Source organism: Chrysochloris asiatica, unplaced genomic scaffold (assembly GCF_000296735.1).
Source record: "Chrysochloris asiatica unplaced genomic scaffold, ChrAsi1.0 scaffold00014, whole genome shotgun sequence".
NCBI classification, from domain to species: domain Eukaryota; kingdom Metazoa; phylum Chordata; class Mammalia; order Afrosoricida; family Chrysochloridae; genus Chrysochloris; species Chrysochloris asiatica.
In genome coordinates, this window is record NW_006408532.1 from 22,997,587 (window position 1) to 23,015,780 (window position 18,194).

At 38.4% G+C, this 18,194-nt stretch overlaps 1 protein-coding gene across 1 annotated transcript in view; it reads left to right on the forward strand.

Moving 5' to 3' along the window:
• LOC102827704 (proprotein convertase subtilisin/kexin type 5-like) overlaps nt 1–18,194 on the forward strand; it is a 472,359-nt gene that overhangs the window by 342,752 nt on the left and 111,413 nt on the right. The gene's annotated exons all lie outside the window — the stretch shown is intronic.

An 18,194-nucleotide genomic window follows, 5' to 3' on the forward strand; every position in this document is an offset into this window, starting at 1 on the left:
GTTGAGCTCTGATCATCCAGTCATTGAAGCCAGGTCCAGTGGGTGTTATCTGCAAGTGTGGGTGTTCTTGTGCATGTGCCCTCTCTTCTTATCAGCTGGACACTCACTCTCCACTCTAGTCCTTTGTGGCTATGTCACTGACTCTGGGCCCAAGAGTCCCTTGGTCTTACCACACAGCTGGCCAACCAGGTCTCCAGCTGGGTTCCCAGGAGTATATTGAACGTTGTACGGCTTAGCTTGCAGCTTCATTGCTGTTTTTCCCTCACTTCCCCTTATCAGTGATGAACGTGGTCACCATCATTTACTCTTTTGTCAATTCATTTTTATCATTAATCTTTGACCAACTGGAATTTATTTTAGTGTACAGTGTAAGTTTCCAAATTGGATTCTTATAGGAATCCCATTTGTACAGCGTCATTTATTCAGTAATACATCTTCTTCAAAACTTTGTGTTTTGCATTCTACTTAAGTGCATCAAATTGGTTTTGACTCATCATGACTCTGCATAGGATGTCCGAGACGTCTGGTGGGTTTGAACCACCAACCTTGTGGTTAGCATTCCAGTGCTTCTCCTACAGCACCACATGAAGGCTCCGATCTATTGCAATTATAAAGGTCACTTTAGGCTCCATTGCATTATTTGCTCAACTCTTCTGACATTACATTGTCATTCTTCATCTTATTTTTTCAACATTTTCTTCAACATTCTTACCTGCTGGTTTGTTTAAAATTTAGAACCATTTTTTCATGTTCCAGAATCAATCCCAGTGACAATTTATAACAACCATATGAATTTTAACTATTTGACAACAGTTGGTTTCCCAGTCAGTAAAGTCTGTCTCTGAATTATTGAAATCTTCGTTTTATATCATAATAAAGTTTTATGTTTATTTTCAGTTCCATAACTTTTGGTTTGGATTTACTTTCAGTAATACTAAATGTTTGTTTGCTTTACTAATGCCATATGTCTGTGACTAGTGATTGTTTATAACAGAGTTATTATTTTTATGTATTTATCTTAACACTTGGTTGTTGTTAAGGGCCGTTGAGTCGATACCGACCCATAGCCACCCTGCATAGGGTTTCCAAGGAGCAGCTGGTGAGCTTGAACCACAGACCTTGCAGTTCAAATGACTTTGCAGTCTGACACATTAGTCCACAGCACCACACCAGGCCAGAATCTTAACATTAACCAACTTTAATTCACATTAGATTATTGGTGATTGGTTTATTGGTTTGTTTTTCAAAATATATGCATAGAATTTTAAATAATAATACTTGTCTCTGTCATTTGTAATGAGTGTTTTTTACGTTATTCTTATTGTAAGGTGGTACATATTCAAGCTTTGGAGTCAAGATGACTTCAGTTTCTATCCTACTTCTGCCATTACTACATAGGTAGCCTTGAACAAGGGAAAATTCAAGTGCTTAAATTTGTTGAGGAGTCCTGGTGTAGCGCTATGGGTTAATATGCCTGACTGAAAAACCGTTTGTACTGCAAGGTTGGTGGTTCAAGCTCACCAGCTGCTCCTCGGAAACCCTATATAGGGTCGCTATAGGTCAGAACTGACTTGACGGCACTCAACAACTTGTTGAGTTTCATTATCTTCCTCTGAAAGATTTGGTGATAACCCAGACTCACAGGGTTATTGCTAGAGTTAAATGTGCTCAATTTTATAGAACCTACTAGAAATATGGTAACATATGGCTGCCATTAATTTTATTTTTATTACATCAATTTATTTTGACACAATGTTAAATATTAGAAGTGATAGAAAGTTTTGTGTCTTAATCAAAAAGCAAAAAGCAATCCCAACCATGTCTAGATACTGATTTTCTCTGGATTTCTTTTTCCTATTTTAATTTTAATTGGCATAATTTTTCTTTTGATGTTCCTTATCATTGCCTATGCTGGATTTTTGCTTTTATAAAGGATTTAGTAAGAAAGTGGTTTAGGTATTTTCTCATTATCTACTGAGATTAATGTATAGTTTCTCATACTAGATTTGTTGATCTAACCTATTAGAATAATTGATTTCTTAATATCCTCTATTAATATTTCTAATTATTCATGAATTAAATTTAGCTCTTTGATGTGCTATTGGTTAGTGTTTGAATATTTTATTTATGTCTTAAATTTTATTTTTCTAAGTAAGATTTATTTATAGCCTCTTTCTGAATAAATAATATGTATATTTAAGCATGGATGCTTAGTGTGGTGATGTAGGATAAAGCACTGGACCACAAGGTCTGCTTGAACTGCAAGGTTGGTAGTTCAAACCCACCAGCCGCTCCTAGGAACCCCCATATACGGGTTTGAGTTGCTATGAGTCAGAACCAACTCTATGGCCCTTAACAACATGCATTTAATCATTGGGTGCTAACCACAAGGTATGTGATTCAAACCCACCAGGTGCTCTGCAGGAGAAAGATAAAACTGTCTGCTCCCCAAATGTACAGCCTTGGAAACACTATGGTGCAATTTACAATGCCTTGTAGGGTCGCTATGAGTAGGAATCAACTCGACAATAGTGAGTGGGTTGATGGTTTGATAATGTGTACTGAAAACACATAAATGGCATCCTTTTTTATTTAATTTAATCCTCATATGCAAAGTTGTTGTAATATGCTACCGAGTGAATTCTGACTCAAAACGACTTCCCATGACAGAGTAAAGTTGCTTCATACTGTTTCCTAAGTTATAATCTTTATGGGTATACATCACCAGGGCTTTTCTCCCACAAAGATACCAGTATTCAGAGCATTGACCTTTTGGTTCATAGCTGAGCACTTAACTATTGTGCCACCAGGGCTGTTTATGTAAAAGTTACCCCCCCACCCCCGCCCACAAAACAAAACAAAAACAATTGCTTTGGAATGCACTCCAAATCACTTCTCAGAGTAGATCTGTGCTCCAGAGGCCTTTCAGTGGCTGATTTCTCAGAAGTAGGTTGTCAGGTCTTTATTCGGAGGCACCTCTGAATAGACTCAAATCAGCAAACATATGGTTAGCAGCACAGCATATAACTGTGTATGTCATTCACTTGCTCAAGATAGCATAGGTAGTCAATGGAGAAGCAGGCTTGGTTTGAGCCAGGTTGGTTTAATCTCCATGGTTTTTCATCTCTATCTGGATGCATAGTGGTTACGAATCAGGCTGGGAACATCAGGGTCAGTAATTCAAAACTACCAGCTGTTCCGTAGGAGAAAGATGAGGCTTTCTGGTCCCGTAAAGATTTACAGCTTCAGAAACTCTGTACAGGGTCACTATGCATCAGAACTGACTCCATGGCACGTAACAACAACAGCATCATATAAATTTTGAAAATCTGCAACTTTGTCTTCTCTTTGGGGTCACTTGGTATCTCTGTTTTTGTAATTTTGAAGAAAATCATATCATTCCTTTGTAAGAGGCAATTATTTGATATATTTTTCAATTTTAATTATTTTTATTTATATTCTCCAAAACTGTGTTCATTTCATCATTATGATCTCCAGCCTTATTAGCCATTAATTATATATATTTTTTCTAATACGATTATATTGGTTTTTATGTCTGCCATATATTTGAAATTTATTTTATTAGCTGTTTTTATTTTATTGATTACAGTTTTTTTTTCTACTACTGAATGAATGTCTTTCTTAGATTTCTTGGTTGTTGTTGTTGTTGTTATGTGCCATCGAGTCGGTTCCGACCCATAGCGACCCTGTATAGGGTTTCCGAGGGTGTAAATCCTTACGGGAGTAGAAAGCCTCATCTTTCTCCCGCGGAGCAGCTGGTAGTTTCGAACCACTGACCTTAAGGTTCGCAGCCCGATTCGTAACCACTACGCTTAGTAGTGGTATATTTATTTTGCACTCCTTTTATTTTGTTTATGTTTTCTCTGTTTTTCTTAAGATCTTATTTTGTTATTTGATTAAATTTTACTAAAATCAAACCCACCAGCCACAACATTGGAGAAACATGTGACAGTCACCTTTCATAAACATTTACTTTGTCCTATATAGTCACTTTGGTATGGCACTGTGGGTTAATGTGCTGGACAGCAAAGTTGGTTTGAACCACAAGATGGGCAGTTCAGATTCACCAGCTGCTCCTAGGAAACCTTATACAGGGTCGCTGTGAGTCGGAACTACATTTGACAACAACAAAGGATCACTTTAAGTTGGAATCAACTCAACAATAGCAGGTTGGGTTTGGTTTTTGTATTTGTTGAATATTTGTTTGCATGGTGAATAATTTGTTATTGTGATCAAATATCTGTAACATAAAATATGTCATTTTAACCATTTTCAAGTGTTCAATTCATTAATAGCACTATGCTCTTTAAACTTCTTATTGTGAATTGGATGAAAGTTGACAGGAAAAAAATCCATCTTCAAAAATTCATACACATTTTATTTCATGGCCTTGATTGAATTCCTCGCAATGTAAACATCACTTATTCCACTATTTCGATGTTTCAGTTTTCATTCCTACTCCTTTCTTAACTCTTCTGTATTCTGGACTTGGTCCTGTGAGCAAATGCTGCCCTTTTTATCTCAAATAGATTATTATTCTAAGCAGTAAGTACTTTTCGTCACCACTGTTTGTTTTCAAAACATTTTTGTAGCCCCAGACAAAAATTCTGAACCCATTAAAAACATACCCTCCTTTTCCTTTCTCCTCTCAAATCCACAGTAACCATTAATCTATGTTCTGTCTCTATGTGTTTATTCTAGATATTTCATATAAATAAAATCGTCTAATATTGGTCCTTTTTCATATCTAGCTTCTTTCACTTAGCATGGCCATCCGTGTCTTAGCATGTATCAGAACTTTATTCTTTTTTATGGCTAAATAATACTTCATTTAAAATATATACATTTTTTTTATTTCTTCATCTGTTAATACATACTTGGATTGTTTCCATTGCCAAATACAAGATCCTGAAAATTTACCACTACATTTTTATCTATGAGCTTTGTGATTTATGTCTTATACTTAAGTCATTGATCCATTTTGAGTTAATCTTAACACATGATGTATGTTCCAACTTCTTTCTTTTGAGTTTGAATATCCAGTTGTTTCATCACAATTTATTGAAAAGATTATAGTGTCTCCATTTTTTTATCTTTATAGAAAATCATTTGTCCATAGATAATATGAGTTTACTTCTGGATACTCAACTCTATTCCATTGGTATATATGTTGTTTTTGTTGTTGTTGTTAGGTGCCATCGAGTTGGTACCGACTCATAGCGACTTTATGCACAGCAGAACAAAACATTGCCTGCCTGATCGTTGGCCAGCCTCACTACTGTTGCTACACTTGAGTCCATCAGTGCAGCCACTTGGCCAATCTATCTCGTTAGGGGTCTTCCTCTTTTTCTCTGACCCTCCACCTTACCAAACATGATATCCTTCTCCAGCGACTGGCCCCTCCTGAAAATATGTACCAAGTATGAGAGACAAATTTGGCCATCTTGGCCTCCAAGGAGCACACTGGCTTCACTTCTTCCGAAATGGATCCAATGGTTCTTTTGGCAACCCGTGGCATTTTCATTATTCTCCTCCAACACCATATCTCAAAAGCATCAATTTTTCTATGGTCTTTCTTATTGACTGTCCAGCTTTCACATGCAATGAAGTTATTGAAAATACCATGGTTTGGATTGCGTGCACCTTGGTCCTGAGACTGACATCTTTGCTCTCCAACACTTTAAAAAGGTTTGGTGCAGCAGATTTGCCTAATGAAATACGTCCTCTGATTTCTTGACTGCTGCTTCCGTGAGTGTTGATAGTTAATCCAAGAAGAATGAAGTCCTTGACAACTTCAATCTTTTCTCCATTGATAAAAATGTTGTTTATTGGTCCAGTGGTGAGGATTTTTGTTTTCTTTACATTGAAATGCAGTCCATGCTGAAGGCTGTGCTCTTTGACCTTCATCAGTACATGTTTTAAGTTCTCTTCACTTTCAGCAAGCAAGGTTGTACATCTGCATATCGCAGGTTGTTAATGAGTCTTCCTCTAGTCCTGATGCCATGATTTTCGTCATATAACTCAGCTTCTCAGATTATTTGCTCAGCTTACAGATTGAATAAGTATGGTGAAAGAATACAACCTTGTTGCACATCTTTCTTAATTTTAAACCATTCAGATATTCTCATGTTCTGTTCTAACAACTACCTCTTGATCCAGGTACAGATTCATCATGAGCACAATTAAGTGTTTCGGAACACTCATACTTCGCAATGTTGTCCTTAACTTGTCATGATCCACACAATTGAAAGCCTTTTGTGATATTCTCTGCTTTCAGCCAAGATCCATCAGATATCAGCAATGATATCCCTCATTCCACGGTCTCTTCTGAACCTGGCTTGAATCTCTGGAAGTTCTCTGTCAATGTGTGATTGTAGCCATTTCTGTATTACCTTTAGCAAAACTTTACTCGCATGGGATATCAAAGAGATTGTCCGATGATTTCTGCATTCCCTTGGGTCACCTCTCTTTGGAATGGGCACAAATATGTGTCTCTTCCAATCAGTCAGCCTGATAGTTGTATTCCAAATTTCATGGCATAGATGAGTGACTGTCTCCTGTGCTGCCTCCCTTTCTTGAAAGATTTCAATTTTCATTCCAACAATTCCTGGTGCGCTGTTCTTTGACAATTCCTTCAATGCACCTTGGACTTCCTGCTTCAGTATCATTGGCTCTTGATCAAATTGTTGAACATGAACCATTTCCTTTTGGTATAGTGGCTCTGTATATTCCTTCCGTCTTGTCTTGTTGCTTTCTGCATTATTCAATAGTTTGGCCTGTGAATCTTTCAATAATGAAAGTCGAGACTTGAATTTTTCTTCAGTTCCCCCAGCTTGAGAAATGCCGAGCATGTTCTTCCTTTTTGGTTTTCTGATTCCAGATCTTTGCACATTTTGATTTAATAATTGGCTTTCTCTTCTCAAGCGGATCTTTGAAATTTTATGTTCAGCTCTTGTACCTCCTCATTTCTTCCATTTGCTTTAGCATCTCTACACTGGAGAGCAAGATCCAGTGTCTCTTCTGACATCCATTTTGACTATTTGCTTCTTTCTTTTTTTCTTAATTACTTACTTCTTTTCTTAATTACATTATATATGATGTTCTTGATATCATCCCACAACTCTTTTGCTCTTACATCTTTAGTGTTTAATGTCTCAAATCTGTTCTCCAGATGATCTTTATATTCAGGTGGGATATATTTATTCTCGGTCATATTTTGGCTCTCGGAGACTTGTTTCCATTTTCTTTAGCTTCAGTTTGAATTTTCATATGAGTAATTGATGGTTTGTTCCACAGTCTGCCCCTGGCCTTGTTTTCACTGATGATATGGAGCTTTTCCAACGTCTCTCTCCACAGATGTAGTCAATTTTATTTCTATGCATTCCATCTGGTGAGGTCCATGTATATAATCGTCTCTTATGCTGTCTAAAGAAGGTATTTGAAATGAACAAATCTCTGATTTTGCAGAATTCTATCATGCGATATCCAGCATCAATTCTATCACCAAGGACATATTTTCCAACCACTGATCCTTCCTCTTTGCTCCCAACCATTGCATTCCAATCACCAATAATGATCAATACATCTTGATTGCATGTTTGATCAATTTCAGATTGAAGAAGTTAGTAGAATTCTTCTATTTGTTCCTCACTGGCTTTAGTGGTTGGTGCGTAAATTTGAACAATAGTTGTATTAGCTGGGCTTCCCTTGTAGGTGCATAGATATTATCCTATCACAGATAGTATTGTACCTCATGACTCATCTGCATATGTTCTTTTTGACAATGAATGCAACACCATTCCTCTTCGATTTGTCATTTCTGGCATATGTCATTCCTTCTTCCTAGTACTAAAATGGCCAATACCAGTCCATTTCAGCTCACTAATACCTAAGATATCAATGTTTATGCATTCCTTTTCACTTTTTACAACTCCCAATTTTCCCAGATTCATAACTTCGTACATTCCATATGCCTATTTACAATGGATGTTTACAGCTATTTCTCTTCATTTTGAGTTGTGCCCCATCAGCCAGCAGATGAAGGTCCCGCAGGCTTTTCTCCCCCAGACTTTACTCCATTCGTGTCATCACGGTCAACTCTACTTTGAGGAGGCAGCTCTTCCCCAGTTGCATTTTGAGTGCCTTCCAACCTAAAGGTCTTATTTTCTGGCACTATATCTGTCACAGTTTCTCTACTATTCATAAGATTTTCAGTGACTAAATACTCAGAAGTGGTTCATCACTCCTTCTTCCTAGTCTGTCTTCGTCTTGAAGGTCATCTGAAGCCTATCCACCATGGGTGACCCTGCTGGTATTTAAAATACTCGTGGCATGGCTTTCAGAATCATAGCAACTCACAAGCCACTACAGTACTACAAACTGACAGATGAGTGGTGGATTGGTCTATATGCTTATCCTTATATCACCACCAAACAGTTTTGATTACTGTAGCTTTGACAAGTACCTTTTAAGATTGGGAAGAGTGAGTCCCTCTACTTTGCTCTTTTACTATATTGTTTTGGCTATCAAAAGCCCTTTGTAAGTCCATGTGAATTTAAGGATTGGCTTTTCTGCATTAATAAAAAAATTTAAAGATGTGAAATTGTCCCTGAACACACACTTGACTGATCCTCTTAAATTTTGCTCTATTAAGTTGTACCAATTATGTAAACAAATCTATATGCATACTCCTAGAAAAAATGTATTAAATTATCTGAAAACTACTATGGTTCTATCCCTTTTTTCTTAGTCCTTGATTCATACATTTTGATGCACGAATTTCATGCTGTTAGATAATGATTGTAAACAACACACTGTCTTTCAATTAGACTTTGTAACTTTAATGATTTTTCTTTAGAATGTTATGCTTTCAACAAATTTTGCTATTTATATGGAGTCCTGGTATGGTTTGTAATCTATGCACTGGACTACTAATTGCAAAGCTGATGGTTCAAACCTATCAGCCCCTCCTTGAAATCCCTATACAGGGTCGCTATGAGTTGGAACAGAGTCAATAGCACTTAACAATAGCGTATTTATTTGTGTGTAACGGAGAAATCTATGTCTGTTCTTTAATTTTTACTATCTATATTTAATTCTTTGGTGTTCTGGTCTGGCATTGTGGATTAATGTGCTGGCCTCCAAAATTGGTTTAAACTGTAAGGTCTGTGGTTCAAGCTCACCAGCCCCTCCTTGGAAACCCTATACGGGATCTCTATGGGTCAGAACAGACTTGATGGCAATTAACAAAAATAACAACATATTTCATTCTTTAAATAATTTAAATAATCAAAGCAAATATTTTCAAATAAATATATCTTATGACAGGTGTATTATCCCCTTGTGTTATCACTGCATGAACATGACTTATGCTTGCTTTGCTGCCTCCATTTACTATATTCTACTTCTTTAATACACTAATATTGATTTGTGCTACAAACTTGGACGAATGCAAAATTTGTTTTTGCTAATACCACATTAAACTCCCTGTAATCTTTCCTAATGTCTCTCAGATCCTTATTTTAACATCTCAATTTGCTTTATATATATACATTGTCTTTGACATTCTCATCTCTGCTTTTCAGTTTCAGTTGAGAATCTGTATCTTCTTGAATCTACTGTTGTTAGGTGTCATTGAGTCAGTTCCGATTTATAGTGACTCTGTGCCCAATCCTGCGCAATCCTCACAATTGTTACACTTCATCCCACTGCTGCTTCCAAGGTGCCCATATCACTAGGGGTCTTCCTCTTTTTCACTGACCCTCCACTTTACCAAGCATAATATTCTTTTCCAGGGACCAATCCGTTCTGATAACATGTCCAAAGTATGAGAGATGAAGTCTTGCCATCCTTGCTTCTAAGGAGGATTCTTGTGCTTCTTTCAACACAATTTTTTTATTCCTTCTGGCACTCCATGGTACTTTCAATAGTCTTCTCTAACTGTGACTCAAATGCATCAGTTCTTGCATATGAGGCTTGGGTCATGGTTTAGGTCAGACACATTTTAGTCCTCAAACTGATATCGTTCCTCTTCAACACTTTAAAGAGGTCTTGTGTAGCAGATTTGCATAGTGCAATACATTGTTTGATTTCTTAACTACTGCTTCCATTAGCGTTGATTGTGGATCAAAGCAAAATTAAATCTTTGCAGCTTCAATATCTTCTTCATTTATTGTTATGCTAGTTATTGGTCCAGTGGTGAGGATTTTTATTTTCTTTACATTGAGATGCAATCCATAATAAAGGCTGTGGTCTTTGATCTTTACCAGCAAGCCAGGATGTATCATCTGCATATTACAGATAGTTAATAACTCTTCCTCCAGTTGATGCCACATTCTTCTTCATTTAATCCAGCATATAGGTTGAATAAGTATGATGAAAGAATACAATCCTGGAGCACACCTTTTCTGATTTTAAGCAATTCAGTATTCCCTTGTTCTGTTTGAATGATTTCCTCTTGGTCTATTTACAAGTTCCTCATGAGTACAATTAAGTGTTCTGGAATACCCGTTCTTCACAGTGTTATCCATAGCTTATCATGATCCACATAGTCAAAAGCCTTTGCAATGTCAATGAAGCAGAAGTAAACATCTTTCTGATATTCTCTGCTTCCAGTCAAGATCCACCAGCAATGATTTCCCTAGATCCATGTCCTCTTCAGAATCTAGTTTGAGTTTCTGGCAGTTCCCTGTCAATGTATTCTTTTTTTTTTTTTTTTTTTAATGTTTTATTATGAATTATGGCATAGTTTACATGGGAGAGCATTAGCTTTACATTCTTCCTATCATATATCATTTCATTGCCATGGTTACATCCCCTCCATGCATCATCAACCAGCCAAAGGTTATACCTGCACAACTGGCCCCTGGTCATCAGCACACAGCCACTCTCCCTCTCTGGGTCTAGAGTCCCCAGCCATTCCATTTCTCCATGTCATCGTCACTGCCTCCATCTCTGGCGTCACTGCTTCTCTGGGTAGGATCGCACACTCTGCTCTTCTCCCTTGATGGTTCCTGGGACCTCGGTTCCTGGACTGCATAGTCAATCACTCCCTTCATTTTGCTACAAAATGTCCACCTTTACATTTCCAACCCTCACAGTCAGTCTTGATAACAAGTATTCACCATTTTACCACAAGGGACCTATCCGCATCTCCTTTCATTGGCTCCACCTAAACAGATTGGATACTACTCAGTGGAGAGTCTACCTCCCTCTGAACCCTCTGGATCTAGGCTCCCTCTTGAAAGCTTGTAAGTCGTCACTTCTTGCCTTTGTAGCCCCCACTTCAAGTAGCCAATGTCCAACTTGCCCATCCCTGTCTACAGTGTGTATGGATGGGGTGGGAATGATCCCTCTTTTGAGTTACTGCATCCATAGATGTAAGTCAAGTTCATCAAATTGTATCAGATTACTCTTATTTTTTCTTATAGTTGAGCTCTGATCATCCAGTCATTGAAGCCAGGTCTAGTGGGTATTATCTGCAAGTGTGGATGTTCTTGTGTATATGCCTTCTCTTCTTATCTGCTGGATGCTTCACTCTCCACTCTAGTCCTCTGTGGCTATGTCACTGACTCTGGGCCCAAGAGTCCCCAGTTCTTTCCACACTGCTGGCCAACCAGGTCTCCACCCGGGTTCACAGAAGTCTATCGACCATTGGTAGGGCTTAGCACGCAGCTTCATTGCTGTTTTTCCCTCACTTCCCCTTATTGGTGACATGCTCACCAATCAGAGTACATGTCTGCTCGTGTATTCCCATTGAGTCTTAGTCTTGGAAGGGGTTTACCCTGAGGGTGCCCAACCACTTGCCTTGATGTCTCCTGGATGAGCAATTTGCTTGTTCTTGTAACAATCACTCAGACTTCCATTATTGCTTGTTCTTGTAACAATCACTCAGACTTCCATTGTTTTGTATTTTTCCTGTCAGTCTTTCTAGAAGTAGCTTCTATTCTTCTAGTGGTTCCACTGGTCAGATTGTCCTTTCAAGTGAAAATTTTCCACCTCAGAAGATTCTGAGTGAGGTTCAATATTCCACCCATGGTCTTACGTAATGCAGAGGCTCCACAGGAAGCCTCCTTCACTGGGCATGTTGTAGCCCCATTTTAGGTATTCCAATCAGTTATAGGCAGAAGACAGACTTGCAAGTTTTCTATGGTGATATTTCTGGCTATTCCTTTCTATCCCCCTCAAGTTTCTATTTTATAATGGTATGCCAGGGAAACCAAGATTCAAAAGACAGCAAAGCATCTTAACATTATTTCCCCCCTTTGCCCATTCCTACCATGTCTTCATCCCTGTATCCCAGAACCCTGCTGTTCCAAGGTTGTACATACATCATTATTTAACCTGTGTCTTGCTTAGTCCATGTAAACTTGCCTAATTGTTTTCCCATCTGCCATGTTCTTCCATTCCCCTCCCCCTCCTTGTGTATTGCCCACCTCCCTAGCACCCAAACTATCCTGTGTCTCTTCCCTACCTTGTGCTTCACCTTCCCCTCCCTGCCCTCATCCCACTCTCCACATCCCGGTAACCAGCAATGAATCCACACACACACACACACACACACACACACACACACACACACTTTAGTATGGGTTCTTTTTCTTAGTCTATTACAGTAGTGTTCGTATGCAGTATTTCTCCTTTTGCAACTGACTAATTTCACTAAACAGAATGTCCTCAAGGTTCATCCATGTTATGTGATAATTTACAGCTTCCTTGTTCTTCAAGGTAGCATAATATTCCATTGTGTGTATGTACTACAGTTTGTTTATCCATTCTTCTGTTGATGGGGACTTAGGCTGTTTCCATCTTTTTGCTATTGTATGTCAATGTGCTCTTGTAGCCATTTTTAAATTAGCGTCAACAAAATTTTACTGAATGTATTAGGTGTACTCAATCCTTTTTTTTTTTTTTTTTAATTTAAATCCAGTAGCTTCACTGTTAGTGATGCTGCTGGTATTTGAAATACCAATGGCATAGCTTCCCCAGCATCATAGCAATAGCATACAAGCCCTCACAGTACAACAAACTCACAGACAAGTGGTAGATGGTTCCCATAAGAGCATATTATTGTTGTTTTTTCTTCTCTACTCTCCTATCTTTTTCTTTCTCTTCTTTTTTTCTGTCTCTATGAACTAGAAGATTAGCACTGTACCACAAAGTCAATTTGAATTGCAAGCTCAGCAGTTTAAAACTCCTAGCCACTCCTCAGAAACCCTATACAGGCTCACTATGAGTCAGAACCAGCTTGATGGTACTGAACAACAACCCTCCTCTTTGAATTTTTGGTGTGGAGCTGTAGGATAAGTACTGGACTGCTAATCACACAGTCGGTGGTTCAAACCCACCAGCCACTCCTCAGAAACCCTATCTGTACTAGATTGTTATTGGGCAAAACAGACTCCATGGCACTTAACAACAACAACCCTCCTCTTGTGGTTCCCCCTCCCTTCTCTTCCCTTTGCTTTATTTCTTTCTCTCTTTCTTTGCTTTCATTCTTGCTTTAGTGTTTTGTGTTTCAGTTATTCTTTCTCAATGAGAAGCTCTAGCTTCAATCAGGAAGTGATGTTCTTCCTATATTCTGTTTGAGGCCCAAGCATAGATTTTTTTCACATCTGTCACTGAATAAGTGAAATGATGGACAAAACCTCTGGTCCACTTCCACAGTTGTGCCTGAGATTCTTCCAAAGTGAGTGTGCTGGGCAGAAACAGGATCATGTCTTTGAAAACTAGAGGCCGACCTAATCACACATTGTCCACCTGGTTCTTCCCCTGGTGGCCCTCCTTCCTGTTCAAGAAGGAAGGAGAACTGGGTCAGAGCTACAACTCTGGAGTTGTAGTGACCCAGAGTGGATTTCTTGCTCTTGTAGCAAGCCTAGTAGATTATGCGTTAGACTGGTAACTACAAGGTCAGCAGTTCGAAACTACCAGCAGTCGGTTATGTTTATTTTAGAAAGCTATGTTTTAGTATGTCAATTTCTAGCAACTCTTCAATGTTTTAAAATACCTATGGTGGTGTAGTGGGTTGCACATTCGAATCCATCGACTGCTCCTTTAGAGAAAGATGAAGCTTTCTGCTCCGGTAAACATTTACAGCCTCAGAAACCCTATTCAGGGTCTCTGAGTCAGAACTGACACCACGGCACACCACCAACACCAATACCTCTCTATTTACATTGGAGGTACATCCTTTAGAAATTTTATTCAGTAGAAAGAAAGCACAATTAGGCAGTTAAGATGTTGCTTCAGAAGCTACTTCCCTATAGAGATCGAGCCAGCTTTATATTCTTAATGTAAAGTATGGGCAAGTTAAAAATTTTTCATTCCAGTCACATCAGCCCTAGAATTATTTTAAATTCTTCCAGAAATTTTGTAATAGAGTTCTGTTGATCTTAAATTGATGTTTTTCAGTGTATGTGGTAGGGGTAAGGGTAAGTTTTAATATTTTTTGTCATGTTGTTATTGCTGTTGTTGGCCATCAGTCAGTTCCAACTCATAAAAACCCTGTATAGGGTTTCTGATGCTGTAAAGCTTTGTAGGAGCAGAAAGCTTCATCTTTCTCCCATCAGTCAGTTCCAACTCATAAAGACCCTGTATAAGGTTTCTGATGCTGTAAAGCTTTGTAGGAGCAGAAAGCTTCATCTTTCTCTTGCGGAACAGCTGGTGAATGAACATTGGAAAGTTGCTAGAAATTGACATAATTTCTAAAATAGACATGTTGTTGTTGTTGTTGTTATGTGCCGTGGAGTCGGTTCCGACTCATAGCGACCCTGTACAGGGTTTCCGAGGCTTAAATCTTTACGGGAGCAGAATGCCTCATCTTTCTCCCGCAGAACAGCTGGTAGTTTCGAACTGCTGACCCTGAGGTTCTCAGCCCGATTTGTAACCACTACGCTACCAGAGCTCCTTAAAATAGACATAACAACATTTATATCAAGTTCCAGAGTCCAAAATGCTTGGTAGTTTTCATTAAAGTATAAAATCACAGCTGAATATTGCTTAAAAATATAATTCTTTGGTGACCTTCTAGAAGGCATTCTTCTAATCCCTTGTATTTAACTGGGGGGAAAATAATGGAACAAAGTAAACTATATAATAATTTAGAAAAATACTAACAGAGATGCAGTCATTTTAATCACCTGTCCAAGGATTTATATGCTGGCTTTTGAGGTGGGAACCCTGTATATCACTGAAGTACAAAATTATCTAAAACACTTCAATCTGGCAGTTAGGTTAGGTGATGGTGATGGTGGTGGTTGTGTATCATTGAGTAGGTTTCAACTCATAGTGATACTGTGTAGGGATCCCACAGAGCAACTGGTGTGTTTAAACTATCAACCTTGTAGTAGGATAAGTCTATTACTTATCCTACAGCACTACTGGGGCAGAAAGCCTCATCTCTCTCCCACAGAGTGGTTAGTAGGCTCAAACTGCTGACGTTCCAATTATCAGCCCAGCAGGCAGTCCACTATGCCACCAGAGCACCACAGTTAGGTTGTCGTTGTTAAGTGCCATCAAGTCAGTTTGGACTCTTAACAACCCTGCATAAGGTTTTCGAGGAGCATCTGGTGGATTTGAACTGCCCACCTTGTGGTTCACAGTCCAGTGATTATCCTACAGTGCCATACCAAATTAAGTGAGATAAGTCATAAAATCTGGTAAATATTTTAACAAAAAATGTTTGCAGCCCTCCTTCTTACATTTGATGTACTTAAAATGTTCTGATATCAAACCAAAAAACATTTCACCATCTTCTACATCACCACACCTGTGACCAAACATCAGGTGGAAGAACCTTCCACAAAAAGAAAGAGAGGATTTTTTTGCAATCACAGTGGGTACAAATGATTCAGAACACAATGCATTCCCAATCAGCTTGCTACCTACACCATCAACTATTAAAACCAGATTTTGACAGGTCTTCTAGCATTACTATTTCTCTAGGCAGGAATATAGCAAGATGCTGAAAATGTTATTTTGTTAATATATTGCAGAAATGAAAAAGTTACTAAAATTTAAGAACATCAAAGAAAACTTAGCTTGATTAAACAGGGATTCATCAGCTATTAGTGTAAATTCCGAAAGTGGTCCTTGTAAATTCTTATGGGATAGTAGATTGCTAGTCTCAATCAATCATAAGGGGTAGTTAGTCCCTGCATGGTGCAAATAGTTAAGTGCATGGCTACTAGAAAATGTTGGTGGTTCATACACACCCAAATTTAGGGAATATCAAATGAAATATCAAACTATTGACTAAATATAGGGAATCAGAGTGATTCTCTAAGAGAGTGAAACAAAAATCAGACAGGGGTGGTCTCAAACCAATTTTCTGTTTTCTTTCATCTTTTTTTCAAAGGTCTGATGATCTATGACCTTTCTCTCTCTTGAGCAGCTGGTGGGTTTGAACAGTAGGCCTTACAGTTTGCAGCCATGCTTAAACTGTGTCACCAGAACTCCTTTATAATGTGCCAGTCCCTTTATATTCATTGCCTCAAATTCTTGTAACCATCCTGCAGAGTAAATGTCATCATGTCCATAAAACAGCTGAGGAAACCATGTCTTAGAAAGAGTCAGCAAATTGTCTAACGTCATAGAATAATTAAGTAGCAGATCCGGTTCTCGTGACTGTACATACATCATTCTGGCATGATTAGACGTTGTTTGCTATTGTCAGGAGAGACCAGTCACTGGAGAAGGATATCATGTTTGGTGAGGTGGAGGGTCAGAGAAAAAGAGGAAGACCCCCAACGAGATGGATTGGCCAAGTGGCAGTATCGATGGACTCAAGTAGTGAGGTTGGCCCAGGATCGGGCAGTGTTTCATTCTGCTGTGCATAAGGTTGCTATGGGTCGGTACCAACTCGATGGCACCTAACAACAACAAATAAATGAGGAATAGAAATAAAAGGACAGTGTCTTTCTACAGGACTGGATCATTTAACCAAAGTTGACTGTTTCCTTATGCCAAGTGAGGGAGGGCAATATTAGCAGTGTTCTCTAGCTCATTTCTCAACCTGGGTTTCTCATGGTTTTGAAGGGATTAAGTTTATGGAAGAAACTCACACACTTTCATACTTGTCAACTTCAGAAGATTTTAAAGCTTTGGGACAAAACTGAGAACGAGACCTGGATTCCAGATTGTGAGTTGAATTAAAGTGTCCTTTAGTATATGGCCAGAACTTATAGTCACAGTCTAATGCTGTGGAGTCCTGGTGTGACGCTGTAGGATAAACTGCTAACTGCAAGGTCAGTAGTTCAAACTCTTCATTCAACTGCTCCTCAGAAACCCTATACAGGGTCACGATGAGTCAAAATAAACTGGGGAGCACTTAACAATGACAACAACATTATTGTAGGAAATTGTGGAAAGCTTCCTTATTGTGAATTGAATTCAAGTCATGTGATCTCTGTCTTGATTGGCCAGTCATTAAGTTTTTTTCCATGAAAGTTTATGTAGCAAAAGAATTTCAAGTAAATGAATGTTGAGTTTGCTATCCAAACAGTTACTTACAGTAGTTGTAGAATATTTCATTGTTTCCCTTTAGGTGTAATAATGAGTAGCTGGAATGATAAATCAGAATTTATAAAGAAGGCATGTGAATTGAAATGACGATTCTTTTTTGTAAAACGGAGGTTATTTTTTCTAGAGTATGTTCAAAGGCCAGGTTTCTTGACCCTTTGTTTGACTAAATTTAGGGAATCAGAATGATTATCTAAGAGAGTGAAACAAAACTAGGACAGGGGTGGTCTCAAACCAATTTTCTGTTTTCTTTCATCTTTTTTTCTGTTTTGCATTACTTCTTCTGTGAATGGATAGTAAGTGGGTGTCCAGATGATAGCAATACAAATCACATCTCTGAATCTGAAGATGAAGTGTATTTTCCATTACTGGGAGGGAGCCAGTGATGCAGGCCTATCACTTCTGAATCAATGTAGAACTCACAACAACAAAAAATGCACTGCCATTAGCATGCTATTCCTCCTCACAGTGGGTTTGACAATCTGCCAATCATTATCTGACAAAAGAAGGCTCTTTCCTCTGTTGGGTGGTCTGTATTTTGTTCCAGAATCATCATTTATTTACATGCACTGACTGCAATCAGGGTAATAATGTTTTTGGGGTTTTTCTGTGTCGGTTTTTTTTTTTTTACCAATCTTAGCAGGCTTTAAACACTT